This window comes from Cibotium barometz, chromosome 3, assembly GCF_041138505.1.
Source record: "Cibotium barometz isolate CiBa-2024 chromosome 3, ASM4113850v1, whole genome shotgun sequence".
NCBI lineage: Eukaryota > Viridiplantae > Streptophyta > Polypodiopsida > Cyatheales > Cibotiaceae > Cibotium > Cibotium barometz.
Window position 1 is genome coordinate 57,195,401 of NC_141048.1, and position 9,128 is coordinate 57,204,528.

General features: G+C 40.0%; 1 long non-coding RNA gene across 1 annotated transcript; it reads left to right on the top strand.

The window, feature by feature from the left end:
• Positions 1 to 2,997: 2,997 nt before the first annotated feature.
• Positions 2,998 to 8,468, top strand: LOC147640292 (uncharacterized). The gene is made up of 6 exons (XR_015269992.1): positions 2,998 to 3,040; positions 3,788 to 3,923; positions 6,157 to 7,386; positions 7,484 to 7,684; positions 7,765 to 8,035; positions 8,256 to 8,468. It is a non-coding gene; the product is annotated as an uncharacterized LOC147640292 (long non-coding RNA).
• Positions 8,469 to 9,128: the final 660 nt, after the last annotated feature.

Below are 9,128 nucleotides of genomic sequence, written 5' to 3' on the forward strand. Positions count from 1 at the left end.
TGAGGTGTGATTGGCGACCCAATCTCCTTCAACACAAAACTGGCTGCTTTAAGTCTTGCATATTCCTCTAATGCGATGTTAGTTCCTATATCAACTGGCATTATAGGCAGCTGCAGCACACGTTTTACTAATTTGTCCATAGCCCATGTGTGCTCGACATCATGAGCAGAAAACCACATCCATTGTGGTATTTCTTTACCTTGGAGCATTCTCTCTGACCAAAAGAATGGTGCCACTATGCGCGGAGATCCGCTCACCACCATATTTGTGCAATTCTTCCTAACAACCATACCAAAGCATTTTCTCTTTATGTGAACTGCATTCTTCTGATTGCCCATAAAGATCTATGGATACTTTCTTCAGAGATTAGCACGGAGCTGCTTATGTCAATGGCTTCATTTTCTTGAAGGGAATGGCTTGTTTCCTTTGGCAATGCTCTGTTTTTGCGACTTGTCTAATTCATCATTGAGCAACTGCAGTTGGAAGTGTAGTTCAAATCTAATTTTTCATGGATGACCTCGATGTTTACGTTGTCTTGAATCCATTACATATCCTGGTTTATGGGAGCTTGTTGTTGTAACAAACTTCTTTTTCCTCTCCCTATCACCGTACATAATTGGCTCCTCATAAAAGGGAGTACCAGACACTGCATCCTGCATCACCCGAGCAATAAAAGTGGGTCATGGTGTGCTCCACTCGTAGCTCTGTGTTGCAATGTCTCCATGTTAGGGTCTGTGCCTTTGTAACGTCCTGTCATGAACCCTAGCTGTTTTGTCCATTAGATATATGCATTTATTACATCAATGGTGCATGCATCATACAAAGAGATATTTCTTTTGCCTCCCTCTCCAGCTAGCCAACTTGCATGAATACTTTCAGACATGTTTATGCTTGGTATCTGGGCTCTTTCCCAAGGAATCAGAGAATCCTGCAAAAAAGCAATGCACGTTAATATATTTCCAAGTATAATAGCCCAAAAGAACAACCTACTTAATTTCCCCAATGAGAGAACATTCAATAGTTCTTACATGTAGTTGATTTCCCCAATGAGAGATCCTGTCTTCCCACCATTTGAACCACCTTTGCAATGCCTTTATATTCTCCTTTGGTACAATCCACTCCACCATTTTTTTATACAGGCAGCTTTCTTTACGCAGATGTCGAAGTCCGACTTAAGCACCATTCCTCACACATCTCCAGATGTTTTTGTCTGTTCACTCTATTGGTACTAGTTTTGTTGTGTGCTTATGCAAGCTTTGCTCCCAATGAAACAGACAGGATCATTCCCTCCCTTCCAAAACATTGTTTGGGCCTCCATTGTACTCCATTCTTCTTGTAATCCAATTGGCTCCCGCTTCGTCTGCCATGAATCCAACAAAATCTGCTGACGGAAATCCATTCTCAGTTTAGCAACACATTATTAAGTGATTTCCAAAATATGATCCAACTTTTTGCATCTTCTTCTTTGGTTTCACATATTGCTATCACCATTAATCGTTGCAATCTGGGAAAAAAGTGTCATGTTACTCTCTGATGTACGAATGAGAAAACCTTGTTGCCATTCTGACATGTACCCAGGGTCGTATACTAAGCATAACATTGTTGCCCATCCATCCTATATGAGTGTGGTCAAAATGCACCCATGAATTATGCAAGTCACCTTCTCTAATATGCTGCATGCGGTTCACAAGGTCAACTCCTGAACCAGGGCCTATAGTTGACCTTTTGAAGACGAAACATTTCTCATTTGGTCCTCCTTGGCCTGGAAACCGGCTTCCATGGAAAAATGGAAAGATGCACTTTTTTTTAAGTTGCAAAATGTTATCATACCCATCACCAACCAATGCTATTTCTCATTTTCTCTCTGTTGCAACAATACTTTTGAATCTAATCATAAAAACAAATATAATATGACAGCATTGCACAAACTTATACAATAAGGAGAAGAAGTTTAAAGTTTCACCTTTGGTTCTGCACAATGGGCATGAACTCCTCTAGATAGTTCATGTCACCTTTTTTTTTTGTGTTCTCAAGAGTTAGAGAGTCAATAATAAATTGTCTTGTTACTATCATTTGGATACGTCTTGGACCATTACTTTTGTCTATTTTAAGTATAGTTCTGACCAGCTTCCTAACCTTCCCAATGGTCGCTAGTGATGTTCCAGGTTGGACATTGTGCAAATGCTCCCCAACATGTAGCATTAATCTTGTCATGTCATATCCTCTTGGCAAGACATAATAGATCATGCGAGAACAAGTCTCAACATAGGAAACCACTTTCTTACAGTAATGTAATACTTGTCCTATCCTCCACTGCAAGAATGCCCTTTGAAACAGGATTATCCTCCACTGCAAGAATGCCCTTTGAAACAGGATTATCTAAATAACCATGAAAGTATGTATCATTATACCTTTTATTGTTCAATTAGTATAAACAATTAAGTCTCAGACACTTCAAAGAACTAAGGCATTGGCTTTTATGAACTATGCAGTCTCTTGCCATGCTGGTGACCTTGGGCCTCATCCACAAATGACCTTCAATCCTTTGTTGCATTCCATCTATAGTTGAACTGAGTGAACCCTTTCCTGAATGTGGAGGGAATAATATTTGCATTGTATTCATAAAAGGAAGCTCAGTCACAACAACAACCACATATCCATTTCAGTTCTGTAATAGATCCTTGAAGCGTTGTGCCTTATCATTCCCCATTATCCAAGGAACAATCCGCTTAATTTCCTCCTCTCCCTCCAAATCTACTTCAATTATGTCTTGTTTATAATCCTCATCTAGTTCATCTCTTGTTTTGGGTGGAGTGTCTTCAACATCTATTGTCGACGATAACACTGGATCAACAAAACTTGGTTTGTCAAACTCTAGACTCTCATCACTGTCACATTGATGTAGTAAGAAGCTTGGCTCTATGAACATTTTTGTAGTGTGGCAACTAAGTGATGAATCCAAGTAGAACATTTTATTACCATCTACATCCCATTAATATGGAGTCTGCCCAACTGGCAGCAAGGCTAGCTACATGTGGAGGTGAGTGAAGCATAGCTACCTCTTATTGCACGTTCGGAGGAGGCCTGCAAGTTTGGAGGGCTACACTCTTCTCTGGAGGGTCTTTAGAGCTTTAAATGCACATAATGAAGACCCTAATCACCCTCCAAAACGGCCTTAAAAATCCTACCTAGATCACAACGACCACCTTACATAATACTCTTTAATACTATACGTATACTCAATCATGCACTCTATACAATACTATACTATGCAATACTAAATATACAATATATATATATACTAAACATTAGAATAATTAATACACTATAATATTATAATATAAGTAATACTCTTTACTATACTAAGTAAAGAGTATATTACTATACTAAGTAATACACTCTATAATATTATACGTTAACTCTATTATACACTACAGAGATAATACACTATATAATACTATATTATACAATACTAAATATACTTTACGATACTAAAATATATTATATATAATACACTATATTACTACACTATAAGTAATACTATTTATATAGTATTATAAGTAATAATATTTACTATACTATATGTAAGTAATACACTATACCTAAAATACCCTTTTATTATATTCTATATATAATAAAAATAAGACACTAAACTATACTATAATTAATATACTATACTTTTCTATAATTAATATACTATACTTTACTATTTATCTCTAATACTCTAGTATTGGTTTATATAAAACCTATATAGCATTGTTTTATTAAACGTCATCTCAATCTTAAGAAGATGTTTGTGGCCGCCAGCGAAGAAGAAGAAAGCAAAGAGCTCGCGAGAAAGCGAAGAAGCAGCAGAAGATCCCGCACGTGCGCTCCCAGAGCTTTAACAGTTTGGATTCAGGAAAAAAGGGGCGTGCACGCAGGTGCTCTGGGAGCGTTCCTTTTTTTTTCTAAATGCTGTGTTTTTTTAAAAATGAATGCTGTATTGTTTTTGAATGTTGTTTAGAGGGTGCAACATGGTCATGGTATGCCTAGGTTAAGAGCTATTTTTTGTCTTATGCCTAGGTTAAGAGCTATTTTTTGTCTTTCGGAGCGCTCCCCCTTTCTTTAAATGAATGCTGTTTTATTTTTTCTCTGGGAGCACTCCCCCCTTTTTTTTTCTGAATCCTTTGGTATCTTATAGTTTGTTCACTCCTTTGTTCACTTTTGAATATTTTTTTAACTCCTATGATTTGGAGGAAGGCATCCATAAACAAAAAAAAAAGGGGGCTCCCCGAGCACCCGTGCGCCCACGTGGGTGCTTGGGGAGCTCCGGGAGCCCCCCTTTTTTTGATGCATTTGGGGCAAGGCATCCATACCACATGGGGGACGTAGAGACATAGGAGATATGAGGGCATAGAGGAGGAGAAAAGGAGTTGCAAAAGATGTACCATGGGGGAGGTAGAGACAGAGGACAATTACATATGTAAATGCCTAGTGTATTATGGGATACTAGGTAGATATAACGCTTCCTATTTAGGGGGGGTTTTGGCCCACTCTCTCTATGGATACTATAAGGACAAGCAATGTATAGGCCTATTTCTCTTGGAGATGCATCACCACCGAGATATGCTATGCCGAGCATAGAGACCAAGAGGAGACATATCATAGAGAATCTTCATAGAGTACTTTACCTAGACACAAGGAGGTGACCCAAAAACATGCCCACGAGTGGTAGGAGTATGTACATAGAGAAAAAAAGGGGGTCTCCCACCCTAAGCTTTTCGAGCACCCGTGCGCACAAAGACCAAGAGGACACATATCATAGAGAATCTTCATAGATTACTTCACCCAGACATAAGGAGGTGACCAAAAAACATGCCCATGAGTGGTAGGAGTATGTTCATAGACAAAAAAAGGGGGGCTCCAAGAGCTTCGAGAGCTCTAGGAGCCCCCCTTTTTTGATGCGTTTGGAACTATTTATCTATTTATTCAACATTGAGGGTCTCTTCCCAGCAGCCTACCCCTGTTGGAGGCTGGTGTCACTGAAAAACTCTGCAGCCAAAGTGACCACAATGAGGATACACCACCCAAAACCTCCCTATACTCATGTCCCCAATCATGGCACAAACAAGTACCATTGCATGAGTGTTGTGCCGAGACAAACTGCAGGTTGATTGTAAGACTACTAATGCATTGCAAGTTTGAATGAACAAGCATTCACAAGTATCCTTTTTTGGAGTTCCTCATCTAGTCTTCTTGCTAGTCTCTCTTGATCTCAGAGGCTCACCGTTGCTGGGAAGTCTTCCCAAGACGACACAGTACATAACTACATGTGTGTTGTTCACTTTAGAGACAAAGGCTCACACACGCATTGCTTTGAGAACTTCTGGAGACTGGACTAAACTAAAGGAACTTGCATTTTCTCCTTGTGGGCTGCTAAGGTGTAGCCCACAGAAGATCACACAGATCGATGACCCTTCTTCTTGCTTGCATTTCCTGCTCTTGGTGGTGAGCTATTTGGCGGTTGCCAGAGCTGAGGGCTGCAATGCATGAAAGGTGTCATGAGTGGGGTTGGATCTACCCTTATATGGGGGTAGGAGGAGGTAGTTGAGCAGGCCAACCAACAAAGTACGACACATGGGCTAGGCGGACTCACAAAGGTTGGAAGTAGAGGGTGCAACATGGTCATGGTATGCCTAGGTTAAGGGCTGATTCGCCTCACATTCCTTAAACATTGATGACTTGCTATCTTTTGATTGTAGTCTTGTTTCCCCTCTCCCACAGAGAGATCAATCACCAGATTAGAAACCCACACCACATGGTTATTCTACAAAGAGAACTTCCTCAAGCTCACACTATAGAGACACATGTCACATGCTATTAGAACTGGTCAAATTGGAGTATGATCCCATAGCTTGAGGATAGAGACATGAGGGCATAGGGGAGGAGCAAAGGAGTTGCAAAAGATGTACCATGGGGGAGGTAGAGACATATGACAATTACATATGTGTGTATGTCTCGAGTAGGTGTGTAAGTGTATAGGTAGAGTCTATGTATGGGAGACATGTGTATGGGAGTGTAAGTTTCCTTCTATATGAAGGTATACTCTTTCATTTAAATACTATGTAATACTAAATTCTATGTGCCTCATGTTGGCTCACTTTGATTTTGCAGGCTTTGCACTATGGCTCCAAAACGTAATGCAAGCAAACAAGGAGGCAAGAGGTCTAAGCGTGGCGGACGTGCATTAATAGAGATTTTATGATTGATGGTTTTATGGTTCATTGTGGGTGGTAATACAGTAATGATTTGGATGGTTCATTGTATGATAGTATGACGTGGGTGATTGCAAGGTTCTTTTCTATATACAGGTGGTGGCATGCTCACGGTTAGGATCCATTGGCCGAAGGTCTATTGAACAAGAGGCCTCATCTAGAGTACATGTGGCCACACCAATCAAGAGATGAGGATGTGGTGAGTGATGAGGAGACACTTTCACTAGTGACAAAATCGGCCTCTCTTCTGGAGTCTGAGGATGGGGCAAATGTAACTACGAAAAATCAAGAGTCTCATTCAAGGGTGTTGGGTAAGAAAATTTCCCTTGGTGTGATGAGTCAAGTGCTTTCATTCTTTTATGATAAGCGTAAGGTGGAGCCACCACTAGTGCCTCTTTGTCGGCTTGTATCAAACGAAGTGATTAGGAAAGCCTCAAGTGATGTTACATGGCTTGTTTCCACATTTGACAATGCTGCATGGAAAACATGGGATCCTTTATGGTGTCTCTCAATGGAAGATTTGGGAAGCGTATGCCAGCTACTCCCCAAGACTTGGATAGTTGGGGGTGTGATGAGTCAAGTGCTTTCATTCTTTTATGATAAGCGTAAGGTGGAGCCACCACTAGTGCCTCTTTGTCGGCTTGTATCAAACGAAGCGATTAGGAAAGCCTCAAGTGATGTTACATGGCTTGTTTCCACATTTGACAATGCTGCCTACATGAAAAACATGGGATCCTTTATGGTGTCTCTCAATGGAAGATTTGGGAAGCGTATGCCAATTACTCCCCAAGACTTGGATAGTTGGGGGCCTGTGGTGGAGACAAGTCAATGATGCTTTTGAAGCAGAACTACCTAAAGAGTGGGAAAATTTGAAAGGTATGAAGTTCCTTATTTGGGATGAAAACCACCTCTACAAGACATGGATGAAAAGAGTGAAAGATGGTTAGTATTGGAACATGTACCTCTCTTTTGGGTTTTTAGTTTCAAGTGAACCTAAACATTGTGTTTATTTTTGTGTTAAGCATGGTCTAATCAAATTGATTATCATGTGCGAGTTCGATGTATCTTTCTCAATTGTGAGAAAAAAAAAGGAAGGAGAGCTCTTGTTAGCTCTAGATTCTACAAACATGTGGGTTTCTTTCTATTCTTGTATGTATGCTATTTGATTCTTTTCATTCTTGTATAGTATATGAATCTATTTGACTTGGTTATTCATTTGTTTTTAGCATCACAAGAAGTCATGTGAAACCAACTCTTGGCCATGAGATATACATGTGTCAAAAGTTTGGGATATCTAACAAAGAGAGCATTGTTGGGTACATGACACCCATTCAACGACGTTGGGCAGAGATTGAGACAAGGGCCAATGTGCGGTGCGGCCATGGTATAATTATCCTTGTGGCCTCAGCTCTCAATTGGTGTGGAAGGTAATTCTTCTCTCTATTCTCTTTCAATATTTATTGAGTTATTCTGGTTTTGTAAACATTCATTAAATATCACCCTGTAGGAGGACCTTAGTCTTGCTCTTTCAAAAGAAGAGGCTCGCCTAAAGCTATTGGGAAAGGTTGGAGCTAGAGGTGCCCATGGATTTGGCATCTAAAAAGGAACAAGAAAATATAAAAGATAAAAGGTTGGAAATACCTTGCCATTGCAAATCCCGCCAATGGTGAGGGGTTCTTTTCCTTGCGATATGAGCTCAAATGGGATGATAAAAGCATGATGGGAATTACAAAAGACAAGCTCTATTGCTTGTGCACATCAAAGGCAGCACCAGAGAGGTATCTACTCTTTCAAGTCCTCTTAGCTAGTAATAGATTATAGTCTTCTTAAACCGCTCAAGTGGTATCCATTTATTCTCTTTGTTTTAAAGCATGCGGATAATTACTCCCAAAGCTCTACAATTTACAATGTGATCTTTTTAGCTTGAGCTTGATTATGGTCTTGTGACGTGTTCAAGTGGATTAATTGCATTTTCTCTCTTTGAGTTTTGATGCATAGGAAAAAGAAAATTCTCCTCACCACCATGAGCTTGACAAAGGCAAAGGATCCACAATCAACACATTTTGCTGACTATAAGAAATTCAGAGACTACATGAGAAAGGAAGCATATTGGGCCCACATGTATGGTGAGTGTTGCCTTCTTGTTCAGATATTGGAGATGTAGGGCATAGAATTGCCAAAAACCTTTGAGGCCTTCTTCAAATTGCAAAGGAGAAACCACATCCAACAAGCCTACCGTCATTTACTTGTTACTGCTGAAATCAAGAGTTGGGGAGACTCCACATCTATGCCAAAATTACAACCATCAAGCACAAAAGACTAGTGTACAGGTATTAAAAATAAATTTTCTACCATCATAATCCATTTCATATTGAGTTCTTGTCATAGAGACATAAAGGATGTGTCTTGAATAAAATCTCTATATGTTGTAGATGGGTCCATGACTGCATGGCTAAGAACGAAATTAAAGCCATGCCATTGGCTGCTCAAGAGTGGATGCAGCCTTTAGATGAGGCTACCATGTTCTCTCCCACCATTTTGGAGAGAGGAATCATGCAATGGGAGTGTGAACATTGTCCTTGTTGGTGGATAGATTATCCCATTGACATAATCCCCAAACAAGAGCGTGAGTTGCATGACAGTGAGTACTTCTAATGTTTCAGGTCTTTTGGACTATACCCTTTATGTGTTCTTAATGCTTTCAATTAGTATTTATGAATGACATGATATGTGGAACTAGGGTTTCTTGCCCTTGGGGAAACACCCATTGCAAAGAAGACAGGTGTGGATACAAAGGGGGGGGTGCAAAGAATGAAAAGAAGGGCAAGAAGGATGTGGAAACTACAACCTCTGAAAAAGCATCCAAAAAGA